Source organism: Bubalus bubalis, chromosome 10, assembly GCF_019923935.1.
Source record: "Bubalus bubalis isolate 160015118507 breed Murrah chromosome 10, NDDB_SH_1, whole genome shotgun sequence".
NCBI classification, from domain to species: Eukaryota; Metazoa; Chordata; class Mammalia; order Artiodactyla; family Bovidae; genus Bubalus; species Bubalus bubalis.
Window position 1 is genome coordinate 71,680,625 of NC_059166.1, and position 24,780 is coordinate 71,705,404.

At 42.1% G+C, this 24,780-nt stretch overlaps 1 pseudogene; it reads right to left on the bottom strand.

Moving 5' to 3' along the window:
- Positions 1 to 6,254: 6,254 nt before the first annotated feature.
- LOC102411906 lies at positions 6,255 to 10,380 on the bottom strand (annotated as a pseudogene).
- Between the last annotated feature and the right edge of the window lie 14,400 nt (positions 10,381 to 24,780).

The following is a 24,780-nucleotide window of genomic DNA, read 5'->3' on the forward strand; positions in this document are numbered from 1 at the left end:
TGGGAGAAAAGAAGGAAATTCTGACCTCCATTAAGCCTAACTTCAACCCTCTGGGTATGTACTGTAAGCTCTGTCATGTCCGATTCTTTGCAACCCCATGGACTGTAGCCTGCCAGGCTCCTCTGTCTATGGAATTTTCCAGGCAATAATACTGAAGTGGGTTGCCATTTCCTACTCCAGGGGATCTTCCCAACCTAGGGATCAAACCCGTGTCTCCTGCATCTCTTGCATTGGCGAGCAGATTCTTTATTGCTGAGCCACCAGGGAAGCCCTTTAAAATGGTTTGTTCATTGCTACAAAAGCTAACCACCTGGGGAGGGAGAAAGAAGGGAGGTTTGGGAGGGAGGGGGCATGGGTGGACCTATGGCTGATTCTTGTTGATGTATGATAGAAAACCACAAAATTCTGTAAAGCAATCATTCTTCAACTAACAAATTTAAAACAAAACAAAGCAAAAAAAGCTAACCACCATTGGAGCCTTCAGCAAGTCATTATCTTTTTGCTGGTAAAAGATTTTGGCCTTGATGTTGATGGCTGAGGACTGATCAGGGTGGCAGTTGCTGAAGTTTGAGGTGGCCATGGCAATTTCTTAAAATAAGACAGTAAAGTTTGCTGCACTGATCGACACTTCCTTCCACAGATGATTTCTCTGTAGCATGCGATGTTGTTTGATTCATTTTACCCACAGTAGAACTTTCAGAATTGGAGTCAATCCTCTCAAACCCTGCGGTTGTTTTATCAACTAAGCTTATGTAATATTCTAAATCCTTAAACCTCAACCTCTAACACTTGTTTATCAGGGGCTTGCCAAGCCAGCAGGGGATACGTTGGTTTGCTCCAGCAGCGACGCCGTATCAAGAACAGCTACTATGATTTGAGTTACCATCTGATTAAGTTTACAATAATCAACCATCATTCTCTGTGATCCATTATCAGCCAAATAGCAAATACAGATTTGGTAGAAATCACCACTCAAACTTCCCAAGCCTTTGCTGGTGGCACTAATCTCCGCAGTACCTGTAAGACTGCAGTATTACTGTTGGTTTACTAATTGGAGAAGTTTTAATGGCATCCATTTGCTCTCTCCTACCATTAACAGTTCTCATTTCACAGGTCACAGAACCAACTTGGGGCTTCTGCCAGTTGCTGAACAGCAAAGCAAATCTAGAGTTGGAGAATTAGTCAGAAGGTGGGTTCAGGAACTCACCAGACACACAGATTAACATGAGTCAAAAGTTCTTTGATCCCTTGACGTCATGTCAAGGGTGGACCTTGACATTGACTGGTAGACCACAGTAGCATTTTGTGTCTCTAGGAAACAGTGTCAGCTCGGAGCCAGAATCACAACACCTGACCCATCTCCTTGCTCTGGTGCACAATTACCCTGGGAAATAGCCACAGGTCCCTAATGGGAAGGCTGTGAGGAGTGTTGTTGCAGAAACTTTGCTTATGTAGCAGGGTTTCCCCTTAGGTAACTCAACATTGAAGAGGCTCTGTATTTGTCAAAACGATCAAGGCTGGTTGAAAGAATGTGACTCCATTATGGTGATTCAAGTCAGACCTCCGTTGATCAGATCTCAGGCTTTTCTATTTATACAAAATGGAGTAAGACTTTAGTGGAATGTCCATCCACTTCCATTCTAGGGACACCACAGTCAATCACCAATGCCAAAGATTTCTGTAGGTCAGGCTGTTCTTATGACGAGTTCAGCTCAGCTGTTCCCCATAGAAACCATGGCTGTGCTCTCTCCAGCAATCAAGTACATTGGAAGGGAAGACTTTGAATGCTGTCATCTCAACCAGTGTAAAGAGAAGGACCATCTGCTATGAACCTTGGCCCCATGCAGGAATGATTACTGCTTGAGGACAGAAAGCAGAGGAGCATGCCCTCTGCCTGGATCTAGAAGGAGAGAGGAGAAAACCCCCTGCATCTGAACAGAGGAGCGAAAAAAGATGAATGGATGGAGCCTGAACCTGGCTTTGGGGGCCAGTTACTCTCCCACCATGTGACTTGGCTCAAACTCCATAGATGTAAGTCTGAGCCAAATTGCCCCTACTTCTGTCTTGGGGAAGGGCAGGGTAAGAAGATGGAGAGAGACAACATTTCTAATCCTAGCGTTCACCCAGGTGGGAAAAGAGTACAGACCCCTTCCTACATGGAAACAAGACTGCTAATATGAGTTCGGATGAAAGCGTAGGGTTTGGATCAGCTGAAATGACAGGCTTCACGTGCTTGACCTGGGGGAAAGAGGATTCAGGAGCACAAAGGCAGGAAAAGGTGGCAAAGGGGTTCTCTGGTTCTGACAAGTGACCTGCACCCCACTAAAGCTCCTGTCCCAGGAGGGAGCTAGGTGACAATAAGGACCCAAAGCCTGACTTGTGATACAAAGTGTACATGGGGTCAGAACTTACAGTATTTAGGACAAAAGTAGTTTCAAAGCAATTTCCAGTCTGTAAGCAGAAACTTCCTCTGCTGCTGCTAAGTCACTTCAGCCGTGTCTGATTCTGTGTGACCCCATAAATGGCAGCCCACCAGGCTCCCCCGTCCCTAGGATTCTCCAGGCAAGAACACTGGAGTGGGTTGCCATTTCCTTCTCCAATGCAGGAAAGGGAAAAGTAAAAGTGAAGTCGCTCAGTCGTGTCCAACTCTTAGCGACCCCATGGACTGCAGCCTACCAGGCTCCTCCATCCATGAGATTTTCCAGGCAAGAGTACTGGAGTGGAGTGCCATTGCCTTCTCTGGAAATGTCCTCAACTGTCTCCAAATTTTATTAGCTGAAAATTAGACAGCTACTCCCTAATCACCCCAACCCCTAGAAATGTGGCCCTTAGGGCAAGTTTGCCCTGAAGTTGCAGTTATGCAAAAATAAGCCATTTATGTAACAATAAGTTTTAGATAATTCTCTACTTCCCTGGTGGCTCAGTCAGTAAAGAATCCGCCTGCAATGAAGGAGGCTGCGTGCAATCAGGAAGATCTCCTAGGGAAGAAAATGGCAACCAACTCCAATATTCTTGCCTGGAGAGTCCCTTGGACAGAGGAGGAGATGGGCTACAGTCCATGGGGTCACAAGTGTCAGACACGACCTAACTAAGCCACCACCACCTGTAACATTAGTCCTTCTGCAGGAAATGTTCATGTGGCTATTAAATATTCACTTAAACTTTAACTTTCCATTTTTATACATCCCAGAATGAAAAAAAAAAAAAAAAAGGCAGGAAATACATTTCCTGGTACCAAACCATAAATTTCAATTCAGTTCAAGAAGCTGAAAGAATAGGACCCCTGCCTCCAAGGGACACAAAAAGCAGCAGGGGCTCCGCTTTGAAAAAGAGGCTAAAAAGCGGGCACAGCAAATAACAGCTCTGGGCAGGACAGAAACCAGTCAAACTCTTGCCAAAAATTATTGCATTAAATGCTAACCCCTACTTTAAGGTGGCAACCACAATTTAGTTTTTGAATCCTTCCCTTTATAAGTAGGGCTTCCTGCTACTTTCTGAGAAATGGAAGCACTTCTGTTTTTAAGATGATTTATTATTATATATATTTTTTAACAAGAGCCAGAATTTAAGACTGGCATCAAAACCCAGCCAACTTAAGGCTAGGGAGAAGAGAGTAACACTGGTTATTTCATCCAAAGATGAGCCAGTCACATTTTTGGTACATCAATGCCACGTTTGCCTGAGAACAAATTTAGGAAGCCTGGCTGCACACATATCTCCTATTTGTGACTTCTCTGCATGATTGGATGGTATTGGCAATGATCTGGAATAGTCACCAGGGGATGCTTCCCCTAAGAACAGCATAGTTAAGTGGCATTTCTATGGAGTTCTTTTTCATAGTGACAAATGGAGCCGAGGGGGATGAAATTGCATGGAGCCCCACATGACCAGCTGTGTCCAAGCAGAGATTTAGCAGGAGGATGTAGAAAATGTTTTTGTTCAAGGAGAGAAATTTCACGGTGGAGATAGATGGTAGGGGCAGGGCAGATGGGATGTTGTGTTTTAAAACATTCAGGAGATCAAAATAGGTATGCAAGCTTGGAAGATCCTTCAGGAATAGCAGAAATAATGGCACATACTCTTCATTGTGGGATACTTTAAAATGACTAATAAAATGAACGTTAACTATCTTCCCTTTGACATATTTTCAAAGCCTTCAGAAATGAAAGCAGTTTCTTCATTAATAGTCAATTTCAACTGTGTTTGAAAGAAAATGTATAATGTCATTAATATGGGAGTTACGTGATCTAAGCCACCCAGCATTAAAAATGGGTGAGAATGACATTCAGTTTTGAAGCTTAACTTTGAAATGGGTGCTCAGTCTTCCTAAAATATAACCTAAAGATTAGACATGCTGATTGTTCCTCTGTGAAGAAAGTTATAGCCTCATGGAAATACATTCCATCTGTTTAAACGTAAGCATTCTAAAGGAAAAAAAAATTGATTATTAAAGGGAAAGGAGTTGAGTTTGGGGGTGGGAATGCAGAAAAGAAATATCTACAACTGAAATAAAAGATGAGAAATAAAACACATTTAGGAAAAACTTATGGTCCCAGGACCTAGGATTATTCTATGAGGCCACATAGAATAAAACATTATTCTATGTTTTTTGTTTTCCATTTCTCCATAGTTACATTGGGCTTCCCTGGTGGCTCAGATGGTAAAGCATCTGCCTGCAGTGCTGGAGACCTGGGTTCGATTCCTGGGTCAGGAATATCCCCTGGAGAAGGAAATGGCAACCCAGTCCAGTATTCTTGTCTGGAAAATCCCATGGATGGAGGAGCCTGACAGGCTATAGTCCATGAGGTCACAAAGAGTGGGATACGACTGAGCGACTTCACTTTTTTTTTTCTTTGTGGCTCAGCTGGTAAAGAGTCTGCCTGTAATTCGGGGGACGTGGGTTTAATCCCTGGGTTGGGAAGATTCCCTGGAGAAGGGAAATGCTACCCACTCCAGTATTCTGGCCTGGAGAATTCTATGGACTGCACAGTCCATGGGCTGTGAAGAGTTGGACACAACTGAGTGACTTTCACTTTCATAGTTACATAGGCCCATACTCCCTAATTATACATCATATAGCTTTTTAAATTTTATATTCTAATAACCCCCTTTCTTTTAATTCTTCCCTTAGCAGAAGCCACTGGGGGGAAAAAATTCTTAAAAATAAAATATCTGCATATACACAAATGATACAATTTGTGTTTCATATTCCTCATGAGGATCATAAACACAGTTTTTGGCTGATTAAACTTCAGTCTCTCTTCCTTACAGCCCAAGAGTCTAGAATAGTTCCTGGCACATAGTAAATAAAAGCTTCTCTAACCTGGAGTCCCAAGAAAGCAGAGACTGAGATAAAGAGCTTTTTGTTTGTTTGTTTATTTTTTAGTAACTACTATTGTTTATTTATTTGGCCACATGGCTTGTGGGAATCTTAGTTCCCTGACTAGGAATCAAACCTGTGCCCTTGGCAATGAAAGTGCAGAGTCTACTTTCATTGGACTGCCAGAGAATTCTGGAGACAAAGACTTTAAATGTAACTACTTTACTGGTGAAAGAAATCCCAGAAGAGCAAAAGTGAGGGGAAGGGGTTCAGAGGGCAAATGTTGGCCTGATTGTTGAAGACCATCCTTTGCTAAGTGTAGAAACTGTCTCTCAAAATAATCTTCTGAAAGAGGAAGAAAGAAGACTTCATCTCTGGATCCCATCTCCCACTGGTCTCCTTATGTTTCTGAGTTGTGCATGTATGAGACCTCCCAGAGTCCCCACCTCGTGGTCAATAGAAAAGCTGTGGGCAGGTGGTGCCCGGAGGAAGTTGGAAAGAGCTCATGCAGAAGAGAGGGTGGGAAGTGGTACCTAAGAGGAGTCTAACACCATACTCAGTAAATGCTAGCCAAAAGGATAGAATTGTATTACAATAGTAATAGAGTCATAGATTGAAGAGGAGTAAAAAGTCCTTAGCAATTCGATATCACAATCATCCATAATTTAACGAAGAAAAGACACAGGTTCTGCTTGGTTTTTTTCCCAAGCTTTTGCCTGTTTATTCAAACACAATGTGTCTTAAGGAGTTTAGAAACAGGCTGGAGACACCATTATCCTTTGAATAACGCAGAGAGCCACTGAAAAGGGAATCGAAGCCACAGTAGGTTGTAACACTGGTGTATTAAGAGTAAGTCCCTATCCATATTCCTGGACTGTAAACACGGGGAACCAAAGTATCAGAGGTCGCACTGCTGCTGCTAAGTCGCTTCAGTCGTGTCTGACTCTGTGCGACCCCATAGACGGCGGTCCACCAGGCTCCCCCATCCCTGGGAGTCTCCAGCAAGAACATAGGGGGTATCAAACAGAACCAGACAAACCCCTTTGTTCTGTCTTCCTCGCTTATGCAATCAACGCACACTTAAGCAAAACTGAATTCCTCGTTAAGCAAACATTTTTGCATGAGCTGCCTTCTCTTTATCTTTCTGTGCCTTTATCTTTTGCTTGACTTGCAGCAATTCTGCCTGGATAGTTTTATCTTCTGGTGCTATCTCCTGAGCTTTCTTAAAATCAGCCAATGCTTGAACATATTCTTTTAATCCTTGCCATCCTTCAGCTCTACGGTACAGTGCTTTGGTATTTGATGGGTCTATTTCAAGGGCCTCCAAACAGCTATCGACTGCACCCTGCCGATAGGACATCTTCAGTTTGTAAGCGCTGACATTCGGCATGCAGCTCAAAGCGACAGGCTGCAGCTTTGCTCCATTTGCGTCCTCAGCAGGAGCCCTAGAGCCTTCCACATACCTTAAAAATGTTGTGTATTTTTTAATGGCCATCTTCCAGTTCTGGGATTTGAAAAATGTATTTCCAATGTTTCTTAAGTCTTCTGATATTAATACAATTTTATCTACATCTTTTAAATCCACGTCCGCAACCTCGGGGAAATCTGGGTGACTGTCACCAGATTCATCCCTTGGGAATATTTCCCAATCATCACCTTCTTTCAGTTCTCCACATTCTGCAATAACACAAAATTTGGCAGGTTTTTCACCTTTCACCTCCACATTTTCCAGAATCTTTGCCACACCCATTCTTTAATCCCTTGGCCAAACACTATGTGCTTCCCATCCAAGTGTGGAGTCAGAACCGTGGTGATGAACTGGAAGCCGTTGGTGTTGCTGCCCGCTTGGCCATGCTCAGCAATCCCTCCTCGTCATGCTTATAACGGAAATTTTCACCTTCAAGTTTTTCACCATAAATGCTTTCTCCACCTGTCCCATTCTGATTTGAGAAGTCTCCACCCTGAATCATCAAGTTTTTAATAATTCAATGCAAAGGACATCCTTTGAAACAGGGAGGTTTTCCAGTGTTGAGTCCAGTGCTTTTTTCTCCTGTATACAATGCACAAAAATTCTGCAGTTTTGGGTATAATATCTGCAAACAATTCTAAGACAATTCAACCAACTTTCTCCCCTCCGATGTCCACATTGAAGAAGACTCGGGGGTTACTGGGGTTGGAGAGCTTAGCCTGGGGGATGGATGCAACATTGTGGCTTTAAGACGCATGTATGACCACCTCGTAACACCGCGTGGTCACTGGACAGCTCGAACCCTGAAGTTGCAAGGTCCACCCACAGGTTCTGTTTTAAAAGAACTTGTTTCATGGAAGAATTTGAATATTGGCTGATTTTTTAAGCAGTTTTCTGACTATCAGCTCAGTCTAACTAGAGCTGATTAACTGGGGACCTGCAGCAATGTGCCAAAAAACTCACAGCACCTGCCCCTCAATTGGATTAAAGAAAAATCGTTCCTTAAAGCATGGAGCAAATCACACATTTCCAAGAGCATCATCAGCAAGTATCTGCTAAGTTAACTTAAGTGATTCTTCAAATTTGCCACTGTCACCTGCAAGACTTCACATGGAGTCATCCTTCCCCATCCCATCACCCCTTTGTGACTATGACCCATCCCTCAAACCTAAACTGGAAAATCACCGTTACCAAAAAGCCTTCGCATCCCCCTCTCTCTCCCCTTCGCTTTCCCTTCCTTCTCCCCTGTCTCCCTTCCTTGCATTTTTCATCCCTCTCATTACTTTATCTGGGTTGCTTTCACATTACTCAATTTTACTGCTATCACTGCATCTCTCATACTCTTAAAGAGCGACTCTTTCCCCCAGTAGATCGTCAGCTCTTCCAGGGCTGAAATTCTGGCACTTATCTTTTAGGACCTGACACACAGCAGGCATCCAGCAAATTTCAGCTTAATGAAAAAATAAATCAGTTGCCATTTGAATAATAGGGAAAATTGCAAAGGTTTTTAAGAAGAGACAGTAGCTGATGGTTATAGTGGGGTGAATCAAGGGAATCTTGGAGTAGCTAGATGCGAAAGGAAGATGAGACTCGTGGACTTAGAAGAGACAGGCTGTTTCAGCAGAGGCTGTGACCATAGGTGGAAACATGTTTAATTTACTGTAAAGCAGTGGATTCTCCAGCTTGGCGAGGGCAGGGAGCTCTAGAGCAGGTCACGGGGAATAAAATCAGAGAGGAAAGTCGGGGTCAGGTTGCCGGGGACACCAAATGGCAGGCTTAGCAGCCTTACCTTTGTCCTCTATTTTAAGTTCTCAAAATATTTTGAGCAGTAGGCAACACAGCCCAGCGGAGTTTAAAAACAGCTCGTAGACGTGCGGAAGAGCAATTGGAAGGAAGAAACCAACAACACTTAAGAAGCAAAAAGTGACTTTCCTTCACGAGCTCTGAGCCAAAGATAAGAGACAGAGTTTGGCGTTGGGAAAAACAATCTGGGAGGGCTTTAAAGATTATTTCCAAACTCAGTGCTTTCCTGTCCTGAGCTTAGAGTTGACATTCTCCACGACGTGACCTGAACTCTACAGTCTAGTCTTCTCAAGTCCTGCTGAGTGGCCCATTCTCTGTCTCCACACACAACCTCTGCGGCCTCATCTCTGGGAAGACCTTGAGGACTGAACTACCCTGCCTTCTACCCATTTCTTGCTGTCAAAATCTGACCTGCACTTTAACTCTCTCTTTATTTTTATTTTTTAAACTTTTTATTTCCTATTGGAGTATAGCTGATAAACAACGTTGTGAGAGTTTCAGGCGGACAGCAAAGGGACTCAGCCATACATATACGTGTATCCATTCTCAACCCTCTCTTTAAATGCTCTCTCATCCATGATGGGAGGTGAATGTAAGGAAGTCATGCCCAAGTAACACATGTTACTTCCCTTAAGCCTTCTGGAGACAAGCTCTCCCTACTTCAGGTGTCTGGTCATATGGGTAGGGATCAAATCTAACCATATCTCTCTTGAGTTTTACACAGAGGAAGGATAAAATGTGATGTAAACAAAAACCTGGATTTTAGCCAGTTCTATAGACCTGAGGCCATTCACAATTTTAGTTTCCTCACAGGCAAAACAAAGGGGTTGAATGAGGTCTTTACCGAGCTGACTCATGGTTTGACACTCCTCGTGACTAACAGTGAGACTTTTGTGTAGTAGTCGGGGGAGACACACAGGGAACTAAAGGCATGGTGCCTAGAGTGATTAGCATTTGTTCATGGACTAACTCGAGACCCACTGCAATCACTTAAGATGTCTCGATTGCCTCTGTTTAGAGTTGGCTGCTGCAGGGTCAAGGGATCAGAGCTGACCGCTGTTATGCCGGTGACTGCAGTAGCTTCCCCTCGATTATATTGAGATATTATTGACAGACAACAATTGTGTGTGCTGGTCTTTCAGTAGGGTCTCTTTGTGACCCCATGAACTGTAGCCCACCAGGCTTTTCGGTCCATGGAATTCTCCAGGCAAGAATACTGGAGTGGATTGCCATTCTCTTCTCCAGAGGGACTTCCCAACCCAGGGATCAAACCCTGGTCTCCTGCATCTCAGGCAGATTCGTGACCATTTCAGCTACGGGGAAGTCCTTAAGGTTCAAGACGTATTGATGTTTTTGAACTGAGGTGTTGGAGAATCCTCTTGAGCGTCCCTTGGACTTCAAGGAGATCCAACCAGTCAATCCTAAAGGAAATTAGTCCTGAATAGTCATTGGAAGGACTGATGCTGAAGCCGAAGCTCCAATACTTTGGCCACCTGATGCGAAGAACTGTCTCACTGGAAAAGACGCTGATGCTGAGAAAGATTGCAGGCAGGAGAAGGGGACGACAGAGGATGAGATGGTTGGATGGCATCACCGACTCAATGGACATGAGTTTAAGCAATCTCTGGGAGATGGTGAAGGACAGGGAGACCCGGTGTGCTGCAGTCCATGGGGTCGCAAAGAGTCAGACAGGACTGAGTGACAAATTCAACTGAAAATGTATGTGACAAGTTAATGTGCGTATAACTTGCAAAATGATTACCTCAGTAAAGTTATTTACCACATCCATCATGTCATATGGATTGTATGTGTGTGTGCGCGCGCGCGCGCGCATGTGTGTGTGTGTGTGTGTGTGTGTGTGTGTGTGTGTGGTAAAAACACTTAAGATCTACTCTCTCAGCAACTTTCAAGGATACAACACGATGTTGTTGACTAGAGTCACCACCTGTACTCCAGTTCTTAAAGCCGTGCTTCTCAAACGTAAACACACATATGCATCACCTGGGGAGGACAGTGTGTCTTGCATATCCCTGGGTTCAGCATCTTCGGATTCAACCAGCCATGAGGATGCAGAACTCACTCATCAGAGGCCAACTGTACACAGCACACTTTTATATCAGGGACTTGAGCATCCAAGGATTTTGGTATCTGCAGAGGTCTTGGAATCAATCCTATGGACACTGGGGAACAACTGTAGCAGAGCTTAGAGAGTCTAGACTTGTGATTTTCAAAGGCTCACAGACAGACATGAGTAGGGAGGGCCATCATGGGTTGAGGAATAACTCTGTGGGGGAAATAAAGTATAATCCCATAGACTTGAATTTTTATATTCTAACAAATGCTGCTTGTTGGTGGCGGTTCCTACTGGGAGATTTGGTTGTCATGCATTGTTATTGTAATTATGTCAAATGTATTCATTCACTCAACATCTACTGTTGCCAGGCATTGGTCTAGACACTGGGAGTACATCTGAACAAAACAAACAACTGGAAACTCCCGCTTTCCTGAAACTCATATTTAATAAGGAAAATGTTGTAAACAGAACAAGATACACACATAGTTGGAATTCCTACACTTAAGCACACTTTTTAAAATCATATATCAATTTTTCTTCAGCTGCTTGCTGTTTGTAATGCTATTCTTGTCTTTTAATTATAAATTGATATTAGCTTAGCTTAAATTAATTATCAATTTAATTGTGGCCTGTTGTGGATATCCAAGGGAGGTAGTTTGCACATATGTTTGCACTAGTGGTATCTGCTGCTGCTGCTGCTAAGTCACTTCAGTCGTGTCCGACTCTGTGTGACCCCATAGACAACAGCCCCTTAGGCTCCTCTGTCCCTGGGATTCTACAGGCAAGAACACTGGAGTGGGTTGCCATTTCCTTCTCCAGTGCATGAAAGTAAAAAGTGAAAGTGAAGTCGCTCAGTTGCGTCCGACTCTTATGGACTGCAGCCTACCAGGCTCCTCCATCCATGGACTTTCCAGGCAAGAGTACTGGAATGGGGTGCCATTGCCTTCTCCGAGTGGTATCTGAGGCCTATACATTTCCATTAGCTGGACTCCCAGACATGCAGGCATTTGAGACTCAATTATGAATCATTTACATTCCAGCTATCAGCTTAGTGTAATTAGAACAGGTTAACTGGTGACCAGCAGCAGTGTGATGAAAAGTCACAGATGACAGACCTGTCCCTCAAATGGATTAGAGAACAATCAAAAACTTGGAGCAAATCACAGGTTTCCATGAGCATCATCAGCAACAATCCTAAAGCAGATTTACCTAATCTCTTATCACCAAGTCCTTTTTCCTCAGAAGGAAGAAATGGATAGGGTAAGGGGACCATAATTCTGCAAGTTCACTGCATCCTTCTCAGGGAGAATCACGTGGAGGTTGAAATTCATGAGAATGCCTGCTGTAATCAATGATTCCTACCACCTGGAGTCTTACAATTATTATTATATACAAGAGTCATGAGTTTTCTGTTGGGTTGATGATTTCATTAGCCTTGTGCTTCCTTAGTTTCTGCTTCTCGGTTCTCTCTCTTGCCATCAGGGGAGCACTCACAGACACAGGTAGCTTGATTCCCTTCTCTCAGACAAGAGCAGGGTTTCTTTCCAAGTTTGGACATTGTAAGATGTTGGATGCTTACCCTACTTGGGCTCAGTTCAAACAGAAAAGTGAGAGATGCTGTCTTGGTAGTAGTTAGGATGTCAGACTGACAAGTGCCACTTGGCTTTTTTCACTTTGAAATACCTGATCTTTTTCAAATATTCTGCAATAAGTACATACTATTTTCATTATTTTAAAGTATTTTTAAATAAAATAAATGATTTGTTGAGGATGTTTGACTTAGTATGGTCACTGTGTTAGGAAAAGAAGTGAGGTGAAATTTTTAAAAACTGTTTGCTTCCTTTTGGCTAAAAAGGGAGAAACTAAATTATCTTTTTTATTACAGAAAATTGATTAAGTGCCCATTACCCTAGGAAACGTGTAACTGGACCTGGTTTTTTACTTTATGTGACTTAGAAAAGGTCTCCTCTTTTCTCAGAGCTCTGAGAAATGTCATTTTAATTTTTATACTTCTGGAAGGGAAAGCCCAACTCCAAACCCCTTTCCTAAAATTCCCAGGTATTTTCTAGTTCATAGAGTGGACCAGAGTGGCTTAGACCAAATTTGGCTGGTAGGAAAGGACAGCACAGACCCCAAGGGGGCTTCACCTGCAGTACAGGGAGATGGCCACTGGTGGGCGCGCGAGAGAGCAGTGGCTGCAAGCCCCCACTGGCCACACTGCCAGTGTCTCCTTGTTACAAAGGCAGAACTCACCCGCTGTGAATTGAATTACCCCCACATTTGTAGACCAATCCACAGGGAGAGGAGAACTCAAAAGGAAGGAAGTATAGCTAAATACTCCTCAGAAGGCGCATGAGCTACACTCTGCTAAAATTTAACCATTAATAGGGAAAAGATAGCCATATTTGTACCCTACGCTGGTGAAATGAGTTTATTTGTTCTTATTTTTACCAGGCAAGATGAGGAGGCAATATTGCCTCAGCCAAGTTCTACAGAAAGATTAGGAGCCTGGATGTTTGTTGAGAAGATTCTGAATAAAGTTCTAGCAGCAAGTTTTAGCTCTGTGTCCTCTGCACTGTAGATCACAGCTGCAAGTTTGAAGGACCCGTTTCCTGGGAGAAGTACTCAGGAGATCCATGGGTGGCGCAGGAAGTGATGACAAAGGAACGTGACAAATGAGCAAACATCCAGATGCATCCCAGTGTCAGGGACTCTCTGAGCTGAGAGACTTGTTTGGAGGTAGGAGAGGAGCTGCAGTTCTTGTTTGTTTGAAAGCCTTTACTCTGGACAGACGTGGCCTTAGTTCTTTCAAAGCTATTGGGAAGTTTCCACTTGCCCTGAAAGCCTTCCCAGACTAGGTGCTGCAGCGTCTGACAGGACCTCAGAGTCTTTCATCCCCTGAAACATGCTTTCCCAGGTGCCATTTAGAGCACTGGAATGAAAAGCCCATCAACACATATGTAAGCAAGAGTGAGAAGGAGATTTGTTGGGGACAAAGAAGCCAAGTCATTCCTCACCTCCAATTTGCTTAAGGGTGCTGGATTAGTTTCTGAGACTACCATGGGTAGCTGAAAACAGCAAAATGTGTTCGCTCACAATTCTTATGAAACAGTGCTCCACATGGTTAAAAAAAAAAAAAACCCTGAAACCATGCCCCATAGTGTTAATAGAAACTAGTGACTAACAGAGGCCCTGAGGCTTCTGAAAGTCTGTTTCCACCCAGTTTTCAACCAGGGACCTCTGGCATGTGAGGTGAACGTGATAACCACTGCACTACAGAAACAAGGCCCATACGGTTTGTCTTTACAGAACAGCAGATAAGGGAACAGTTTATTTAAAAAAAAACCGTCTGCCTGTAACACAACAAAACTGGTTGAAACTAGATAGAACAGACAGGGCTGACCTGCGTCTGCACAGCATAGACTTGCTTGCCAGTAGGTGACCTTTTGATGTCAAAGCCCCAAATTTCCCCACATTTTACACTAACTTCCCCCGGATTTGCATGTGTTCCATGAGAAGGCAATGGCACCCCACTCCAGTACTCTTGCCTGGAAAATCCCATGGACAGAGGAGCCTGGTAGGCTGCAGTCCATGGGGTCACTAGGAGTCGGACACGACTGAGCGACTTCACTTTCACTTTTCACTTTCACGCATTGGAGAAGGAAATGGCAACCCACTCCAGTGTTCTTGCCTAGAGAATCCCAGGGATGGGGGAGCCTGGTGGGCTGCCATCTATGGGGTCGCAGAGTCAGACACGACTGAAGCGACTTAGCAGCAGCAGTAGCAGCAGCAGCAGCATGAGGAAGCATGTAGTTCAGCTGCGCCTGTGCAGGAAGGTAGTTATGTCACCTTTCCCCCACTGCAGTCACTTTCCTCTCCACCTCTGACCATCCTATACTCCTCACCCATCAATGTCGCAAGTCCCCCATCTTCAGGGAGGCGGGTCTGAGATTGCTCTCCTGTCTCCTCAGTTGGCTGCCTCACGAATAAACTCTCTGCTGCAAACATTGACGTCTTGGTGTTTGGCTTGCTACCTGTTGGGCCAAGGAAACTGGTTTGGTAACACTGGAGGCTAGAAGTTCAAAGCCAAGGTGTGAACAGGACTGTGCTCTCAAAATTTTAGGGAAGAATCCTTCCTTGCCTCTTCTTTGCCTCTGGTGGTCATCAGCAGCCCTTGGTACTCCTTAGCCTGGAGATGCCCCACTCCAATCTCTATCCCTGTTTTACACAGTATTCTTCCCTCTCAGCATTTCAGATCTTTCTCCTTATAGGGATACTAATTATTGGAGTAGGGCCCTTCCTAATCTAATATGATCTAATTTTAACTAATTACATCTGCAAGACCATAGTTCTGGAGGGTGGACTTCTGAAACAAGATGTGAAATTCCAGGTGGACATCAATTTGGGGGAACACAAGTCAACCTAGTCAGCTAGTCAACCTAGTGGGGCTTCCCTGGTGGCTCAGATGGTAAAAGAATCTGCCTGCAATGCATGAGACCCAGGTTCCATCCCTGGGTTGGGAAGATCCTGTGGAGAAGGGAATGGCTACACACTCCAGTTTTCTTGCTTGGAGAAAACCATGGACAGAGGAGCCTCATGGGTTATAGTCCGCAGGGTCACAAAGAGTCAGACACAACTGAGTGACGAACACTAGTCAGCCTAGTACAGGAGCTTTACCTGCTTTGACTCTATTTGCTTCACTGCAGATGGTGACTGCAGGCATGAAATTAAAAGACGCTTACTCCTTGGAAGGAAAGTTATGACCAACCTAGATAGCATATTCAAAAGCAGAGACATTACTTTGCCAACAAAGGTCCGTCTAGTCAAGGCTATGGTTTTTCCTGTGGTCATGTATGGATGTGAGAGTTGGACTGTGAGGAAGGCTGAGTGCCGAAGAATTGATGCTTTTGAACTGTGGTGTTGGAGAAGACTCTTGAGAGTCCCTTGGACTGCAAGGAGATCCAACCAGTGCATTCCGAAGGAGATCAGCCCTGGGATTTCTTTGGAAGGAATGATGCTGAAGCTGAAACTCCAGTACTTTGGCCACCTCATGCAAAGAGTTGTCTCATTGGAAAAGACTCTAATGCTGGGAGGGATTGGGGGCAGGAGAAGAAGGGGACGACAGAGGATGAGATGGCTGGATGGCATCACTGACTCAATGGATGTGAGTCTGAGTGAACTCCGGGAGTTGGTGATGGACAGGGAGGCCTGGCGTGCTGCGATTCATGGGATTGCAAAGAGTCGGACATGACTGAGCGACTGAACTGAACTGAACTGAATGTTCTTAATATGAAGAAGTATCAAGGTAAAAAGAGGATTTCTCTTTCTTAATTGAAAGAAAACAATGTTTAATAATCTATTCCTACAAATATATGATTTAAATTTAGAAATCATAACAAATTATATTTCAGTTTCCAACCTCAAAACTAGACATTTCCTTGTCTATTAGACCTGGAAAGATATGAATATTATACAAGAAACTGAACTTTTTTACTCTGCCCTCTAAATATAAAAGAGGATTTCTTATGACTTGGATTAGCACACAGCTGACAGGAGATTTTTTAATTTATTTTAAAAATAAACTTTTTCACTAGATGGGGTCATTCAAGGATAAAGATTACCCCTCATGAGGTTGAAATCCACTAATATGTCTTGTATGATTTCCAAACCAGCTGTTGACAACATTCTTAATATAGGAAGGAATATAATTACAAACAGCTCTTCTTCCAATCTGCCTTTACGTGTTCCTTTCAGCAAGTTCCCTGTAAAGTATCATGATTTACATCCATTTCCCATCCCCAACCTCAATCTTCTTGTTGACAATGGTCTCTGGGACTCTGGGAAACTGAAAGGAGAAAATTCACACAAAATTATTGCTGACCTCTTTCTGTGGCATTCTTTAGAAAGAGCCTTCCTAAACATCTAAATCTGTATAAAGAATGAATCCAGAGGAAATAACAAATACTAGTTAATATATTAATGGTAGAAAGTATTATCTCCTCAAAGTGTAGAGATAAGGCAATCCACTATTGCCTATGTATCAGATATATAACCAGTACTCTTGCCTGGCAAATCCCATGGACGGAGGAGCCTGGTGGGCTGCAGTCCATGGGGTCGCTAGGAGTCAGACACGACTGAGTGACTTCACTTTTCACTTTCATGCATTGGAGAAGGAAATGGAAACCCACTCCAGCGTTCTTGCCTGGAGAGTCCCAGGGACGGGGGAGCCTGGTGGGCTGCCGTCTATGGGGTCGCACAGAGTCAGACACGACTGAAGCGACTTAGCAGCAGCAGCAGCAGCAGCAGATAAATAAGCTGAAACACATGGGTCATAAGCTACAAAACTATCTATTCAGTAATGAGAGAAAAATAAAGGTGTGCTTCCAAAAAACAGAGAGTGAAAGCCAAGTGGAGTAAGGATTTAATTATGCTTATTTATTTATATAAATACGCATATTTAAACAGGATACACTTTCGGCTGTGGTTCACAGATCTGTCCCTGTCTCGTTCAGGGCTTTGCCTAAGGTAGCCTGGTGAGAAACATCACACGTCTGGATTGGATTCAAGACTTTATAAACATCATCTATACCCACAAGCCTCAACAGTCTTTGAAGTCATACAAATGCCCTACGAGCTAAAGAATAGAAGCACAGAAAAATTTGTGAGGAAATTTGCAGTAAGCAAAACTGGTTACTGAATGTCTTCAATAGAAAATTATGCATTGTTCAGAGTACAGTCTTCTAGGCTATCTGATTTAAGCCTATCATTGCCTTGAAGCTATTTTACAACTCCTATAAATTGTAGAAAATGATAATGAGGTAAAATAATTGCTTACTGACAATTCTTGTTTATCCATATGAAATAAATTCTCACTAGTGGAGGTTTGGTTGACTTCTTTTCCCCACGAAGGAATAGCATTTTTGAAACCACTTGCAAATTCATTTCAGTATTCCTGATTTATAAATGTGTTTGTCCTTTGGATTATCTTTTGAATTAGCTGTAACAGCTTTTCCAGTTCCTGCATTTAGTTAATGAGTTAAATAAAATCTTTGACACATGTTCACTTCATATTCATGAGTCATATTACTTTAAAAAAATTACCCTTTATAGATTTATGGAACAAAACATGCCACCACTTTCAGACTGAAGTCTTCAATTTTTACTGAAAATTAAATCTAGCCATTCAGTTCAGTTCAGTTCAGTTGCTCAGTCGTGTCCGACTCTTTGCAACCCCATGAATCACAGCACGCCAGGCCTCCCTGTCCATCACCAACTTCCGGAGTTCACTCAAACTCACGTCCATCGAGTCGGTGATGCCATCCAGCCATCTCATCCTCTGTCATCCCCTTTTCCTCCTGCCCCCAATCCCTCCCAGCATCAGAGTCTTTTCCAATGAGTCAACTCTTCACATGAGGTGGCCAAAGTACTGGAGTTTCAGCTTGAGCATCAGTCCTTCCAAAGAAATCCCAGGGCTGATCTCCTTCAGAATGGACTGGTTGGATCTCCTTGCAGTCCAAGGGACTCTCAAGAGTTTTCTCCAACACCACAGTTCAAAAGCATCAATTCTTCGGTGCTCAGCTTTTTTCACAATCCAACTCTCACATCCATACATGACTACTGGAAAAACTATAGCCTTGACTAGACGGACCTTTGTTGGCAAAGTAATGTCTCTGCTTTATTAGGTTAAATTTAAGTGAATTTATATATACCTGTTACGTACTCCTGGAATAGGGCTCTCATATGGAAGTATTAATCACTGCATATATGGATTGACAGTTCAAGGTTATTAAATGCACTGTTTTTCCACAGTAATCCTCATTTTTTAGGACTTCTGTCTGGAAAGCTTTCTAGAACAGCTCTTCTCCTGACCTAAGGATAAATGTGGATATAGTCATAGGAAATGTGAATTAATTTGGTTTGCTTTGTGAATACATCAAAGCTGACTGACAGCAACATTATTCTAAAAATAACTAACAGCTTAATGACAATGCAATGGCTACTACATTCAAACAACCTGACAATTTACACTGTAAGTAAATCACTGGACAGGGATGTGAGCTGCCCAGTTCTTTACCTAGAGGGTGAGGACTAAAGTTCTACAGGACTAAAGTTCTAAGGTAACCCCTCATCCCCAGGGGCTTCCCTGGTGACTCAGACGGTAATGCAGGAGATCTACCTGCAATGCAGCAAATCTGGGTTTGATCCCTGGGTCCCAAAGATCCCCTGGAAAAGGGAATGGCAACCCACTCCAGTATTCTTGCCTGGAGAATTTCATGGACTAGAGGAGCCTGGCAGGCTATAGTCCATGGGGGCCAGAAAGAGTCAGACATGACTGAGCAACTAACATTTTCACTTTCCTCGTCCACCCATACTCAGGCCCTGGACACAGTTTGGAAGAAATTAGAGTATGCCTTTGCTATATTTTAGTTGTCAATTTCTGCTAACTCATTTTGACTACCTCAACAGTCAGTACTCTAACCTGGTCAAGCAAGCCAAATGAATTCATATTTGCTATGGCTGTATCCCAGTTTTTCCTTAGCTCTGGAGCAGAGATGATCTAGAAAACTTTCCAGGCAGAAGTCATAAAAAATGAGGAAATTGTGGAAAAACAGTGCATTTAATAACCTGCTGTCAGGAGAAGATTTTGAATAACTCTTTCACATTAAAATATTCATAATCTTACCTTTCCCAAGAGGAGCTTTATTTTTTGGGGGGGGGGAACTTTATTTGAAAAGTGAATTGCAATCCCTGAGTTTACAGTCAACTGATCTTTGACAAAGAGCAAAGGCAATAAATGGAGACAGGATAGTCTTTTCAGAAAATGATGCTAAACAACAGGATGCTGCTGCTGCTGCTAAGTCGCTTCAGTTGTGTCCCCCCAATAGACGGCAGCCCATCAGGCTCCACCATCCCTGGGATTCTCCAGGCAAGAACACTGGAGTGGGTTGCCATTTCCTTCTCCAATGCCGGAAAGTGAAAAGTGAAAAGTGAAAGTGAAGTCGCTCAGTCATGTCCGACTCTTAGCGACCCCATGGACTGCAGCCCACCAGGCTCCTCCATCCATGGGATTTTCCAGGCAAGAGTACTAGAGTGGGGTGCCATTGCCTTCTCCGAAACAACAGGATATGCACATGCAAAATGTGAATCTAGATACAGACCTTAGAGCTCTCACAAAAATTACCTTCAAATGGGTCAAGATCTAAATGTAAAATGAAAACTACAAAACTAGAAGATAACATAGGAGAAAAATCCATGTGAACTTATGATTGGGTGATGACTTTTTAGGTACCCCATCAAAAACATAATCCATCAGAGAAAAAATTTAAAAGTTGAACTTTGTTAAAAATTAAAACTTCCATCTTCAGAAAGACGCTTTCAAGAGAATCAAATATAAGCCATAGACTGGAAATATAAACCATCGCCCATACACATCTGATAAAGGACTTCTGTCCAAAATATACAGAGAACTCTTAAAATTCAACAGTAAGAAACCAAACAACTCAATTTTAAAAATGGGCAAGAGATTCTAACAGACATTTCACCAAAGAAGAGAGAAATGGTAAATAAGAGTATGAAAATATGCTCAACATTGTATAGTATCAGGGAAATGCAAATTAAAACAATAATGAGATGCCACTCCACACCTATTAGAATTTAAAGTCCAAAACAGTGATAACACCAAATGCAGTTGGAAGTCTCATTGATGAGAGAGCAAAATGATAAGTCATTTTGGAAGACAACTTGGCAGTGTTTTATAGGTTAAATATACCATATAACCTGGCGATTGCACTTCTAGATATTTACTCAAAAATTTGAAAATATGTCCACACAAAAACCTGCACACAAAAGCTTATAGAATCTTTATATTCACAATTGCCAAAAACCTGGAAACAACCAAGAGTCCTTCAATAAGTGAATGGATAAACCGTGGTATATCCATACAATGGAATATTCAGTGATAAGAAGAATTAAGCTTTTAAGCCATAGAAATAAGCTGTCAAGGCATATGGATAAATCTTACATTCACACTGTTAAGTTTCAGAAGCCAATCAGAAGAGGTTATATACAATATAATCACAACTATATGACACTTTGGAAAAGGTGATATCGTGGAGACAGTGAAAAGAACAGTGATTGAGAAGAGTTTAGCGACAGGGAGGAATAAATGGAGCACAGAAGATTTTTAGGGTGGTCAGACTATTCTGTTTAATCCTGCAGTGGTGGATACCTGACACTATGTATTTGCCAAAACCCAGAGAACTGTTCAGAGATGAACCCTATTATAAACTATGTTGTTTAGTCGCCAAGTTGTGCCCAATTCTTTTTTGACCCCATGGACTGTAGCCCGCCAGGCCCCTCTATCCATGGAATTTCCCAAGCAAGAATACTGGAGTAGATTGTCATTTCCTGCTCCAGGGGATCTTCCTGACTCAGGGACCAAACCCAAGTCTCCCATATTGCAGGCGTATTCTTTACTACTGAGCCAACAGAGAAGCCCCGTTATAAACTACAGACTTTAGTAAAAATAATAGATCAGTATTGGCTCATCACTTACAAAGAATGTATCACACTAATGCAAAATGTTAATAGTAGGAGAAATTGTGTGCAGAGCTGGAATGAGAATGGGTATATTTTCTGTGCAGCTTTTCTGTAAACCCAAAGTTTCTCTAAAAACAAAATCTATTAAAAGAGAAATTCAAGCTGAGTAAAATATGAATCATACTAGCTGTTCAAAAGTGTGAATCACTAGTTGTGAAATACTGACAGATGTTTTGGAATAAGCAATCCCCCATACATTGCTTCATTCACATGAAATAGAAGCAAGCATTCCTCTATCAGTAATGGGACCTTCCTGAGTACCATCAGTTCAGTTCAGTTCAGTTGCTCAGTCGCGTCCAACTCTTTGCGACCCCATGAATCACAGCACGCCAGGCCTCCCTGTCCATCACCAACTCCCGGAGTTCACTCACACTCACGTCCATTGAGTCGGTGATGTCATCCAGCCATCTCATCCTCTGTCATCCCCTTCTCCTCCTGCCCCCAATCCCTCCCTGCTAGCATCAGTCTTTTCCAATGAATCAACTCTTCGCATGAGGTGGCCAAAGTACTGGAGTTTCAGCTTTAGCATCATTCCTTCCAAAGAAATCCCAGGGCTGATCTCCTTCAGAATGCACTGGTTGGATCTCCTTGCAGTCCAAGGGACTCTCAAGAGTCTTCTCCAACACCACAGTTCAAAAGCATCAATTCTTCAGCACTCAGCCTTCATCACAGTCCAACTCTCACATCCATACATGACCACAGGAAAAACCATAGCCTTGACTAGACAGACCTTTGTTGGCAAAGTAATGTCTCTGCTTTTGAATATGCTATCTAGGTTGGTCATAACTTTCCTTCCAAGGAGTAAGCGTCTTTTAATTTCATGCCTGCAGTCACCATCTGCAGTGATTTTGGAGCCCAAAAAAATAAAGTCTGACACTGTTTCCACCGTTTCCCCATCTATTTCCCATGAAGTGATAGGACCGGATGCCATGATTTTTGTTTTCTGAATGTTGAGCTAGAGTGATGCTATCCCCTTCTTTCTTCTCCAGATTCATTCTTTTTTTCTGCTTCTGCCCCAGATTCATTGATGGGCAAATATTAGCATTGATTCATAAATCCTTACACATTTTGCCACACTTTTTGCAAATAAAAGTTACTATCACTTGCATTCTGAACTCAAAACCCAGATTAAAAACTCTTCCCATTCCTCCAAGCTCACCAATCCTGTGTATCTTCAACATAGTTGGCATTTGATTCCACCACTCTTCATTCTCCATTATAATATGTACTCTAGGAACATTTTCTAGCTCTGACCTTTTGGTTGTTGTTGTTAAGTTGTTGTTGTTCAGCTAAGTCATGTCCAACTCTTTTTTTATTTTATTTTATTTTTAAACTTTACATAATTGTATTATTTTTGCCAAACATCAAAATGAATCCGCCACAGGTATACATGTGTTCCCCATCCTGAACCCTCCTCCCCCCTCCCTCTCCATACCATCCCTCTGGGTCGTCCCAGTGCACCAGCCCCAAGCATCCAGTATCATGCATCGAACCTGGACTGGCAACTCGTTTCATACATGATATTTTACATGAAGAAACAGAAATTTAATAACACCCTACCAAATAACCACCAATAAGGTCTTTTCTACACATACTTAGTATACATACAAGTAAATGTACTAATAGACATGCTATATTGACCAGAATGGTCACAATATATAAACTAACTTTGTAGACTTCACTAGAAAAGTCATTAATAAATTTATTTTAAATGGCAAAATTAATTTTATTTTTTTTATTTATTTTTAATTTATTTTTAAACTTTACATAATTTTATTAGTTTTGCCAAATATCAAAATGAATCCACCACAGGTATACATGTGTTCCCCATCCTGAACCCTCCTCCCTCCTCCCTCCCCATTCCATCCCTCTGGGTCATCCCAGTGCACCAGCCCCAAGCATCCAGTATCGCGCATCGAACCTGGACTGGCAACTCGTTTCATACATGGCAGCACATCAGACTCCTCTGTCCTCCACTATCTCCCAGACTTTGCTCAAATACATATCCACTGAGTCGGTGATCCTATCTAACCATCCCATCCTCTGCTGTTCCCCTCTCCTTTTGCCTTCAATCTTTCCCAGCATCAGGGCCTTTTCCGATAACTTGGCTCTTTGCATCAGGTGGCCAAAGTATTAGAGCTTCAGCTTCAACATCAGTCCTTTCAGTGAATACTCAGGACTGGTTTCCTTTAGGATTGACTGGTTTGATCTCTTGCAGCCCAATAAACTCTCAAGAGTCTTCTCAAGTATCACAATTTGAAAGCATCAATTCTTTGGTGCTTAGACTTCTTTATGGTCCAACTCTCACATCAATACATGACTACTGGAAAAACCATAGCTTTAACTATATGGACCATTGTTGGCAAAGTGATGTCTCTGTATAGGTTTATCACAGCTTTTATTCCAAGAAGCAAGCATCTTTTAATTTTGTGACTGCAACCATCATATTCATTGATTTTGAAGACTAAGAAAATAAAATCTGTCACTGCTTCCACTTTTTCCCCTTCTGTTTGCCATGAAGTGATGGGACTGGATGCCATGATTTTTGTTTTTTGAATGTTGAGTGTTAAGCCAGCTTTTTCACTCTTCTCTTTCATCCTCATCAAGAGGTTCTCTAGTTCCTCTTCACTTTCTACCATTAGAGTGGTTGTTGCTTTTGTATATATTTTGTATATATCTTTTTGGTTATTGCTCTGTATACTACTTACCACTTGTCAACAAGACAGAACTATTGAGGTCAAATTTTTCAAAGACACAAATAGAATTTGTTTTTCATCACAGATTTAAATACTACACAAAGGTTATGAAGAAGATGATTACCCCACCTTACGTACATTAAGAAATTAGAGATTCTAATCTAGGTAAAAAAGTTTTAAAACACATATCCTTTCAAGCACACTTTCCATACATCTTCCGCTGGATTCTTAAATTAACTATCTGAGTCGACTCTTAAAAATACTTACATAAAACTATCCAGAGATTTGAGATTAGTAGAATTAATAAGGGCTCTAAGTTTTTAACATATTAGAATTCTTAGATACTAGTCACATGGTTTACCTTGCTACTCGAATAAAAATAGGAAATCTCTGAATTAAAATTATTCAACTGCTATCAATAGTTTAAGTTATAAGAAATCTGTCAACACTCTATCTGATAATAACCTTTATATAATAGTTATTATCTATTACTATTTAGCCACTCCAATGCTAGGAATAACTTCATTAATTTTAGCAAGTTTATTTACTTTATTAATATTCAAATACTTATGGAAGAAATAATAAAAGACTGACAGTGCTCCAATGAAGAATAGTTATCTGTTTCTATAACAGAAATATTGAAGAATTACTCAAAGCAAATATCTTAGAACACAACTCTTATTTCCAATGAAAACCATGTTTATTGAATGTGAACCAGGTATAAACCACTATGAGGCATAGAAGGATAAGGAAAATATGGTTAGACATAATGCCATCTGAAATAAACTTTGAAGAGTATAAATGGGAGGAAATTCATTTT